Here is a 441-nt window from a genome sequence, read left to right as displayed (position 1 = left end):
TCCATGATGATGGGGTGAGGGATGCCTCAGGCTCCTGGTTCATGTGTTCAGATTGAGCATTAGTTTGGGGATGAAAACCTGGTCTGTGAGCAGTCTTACATCTTGTACAATCTCATGACATTTAATTTCTTAAAGTGCAGCAGTGATCAAATGTAAACAGTGTGGGAGAAAAAAACAAATGCATTGATATGGAAGTTCAGAGCATTAATATATATGCTTCAATTTTGCAGTATTTTTGGTTTGGTGTTATCAGTGTGATGCAGAGTCTGTGATTTAGAGTTTTCTCACCAGTTCATCAGAGTGATGGCGGTGGGGAAGAAGCTGCTGCAGAACCTGCTGGTCCTGCATCGAATGCTGTGAAGCCTCTTCCCAGAGGGCAGCAGGAGAACAGTCCATGGTGGGGGGGTGAGGGGTCATTGATGATGTCACGGGCTCGGGACA

The sequence above is a fragment of the Cyprinodon variegatus genome, unplaced genomic scaffold, assembly GCF_000732505.1.
Source record: "Cyprinodon variegatus isolate N-32 unplaced genomic scaffold, C_variegatus-1.0 Scaffold823, whole genome shotgun sequence".
Lineage (NCBI taxonomy): Eukaryota > Metazoa > Chordata > Actinopteri > Cyprinodontiformes > Cyprinodontidae > Cyprinodon > Cyprinodon variegatus.
The sequence above is the reverse complement of the archived record's forward strand: the minus strand, read 5'-3'. Positions refer to the sequence as shown.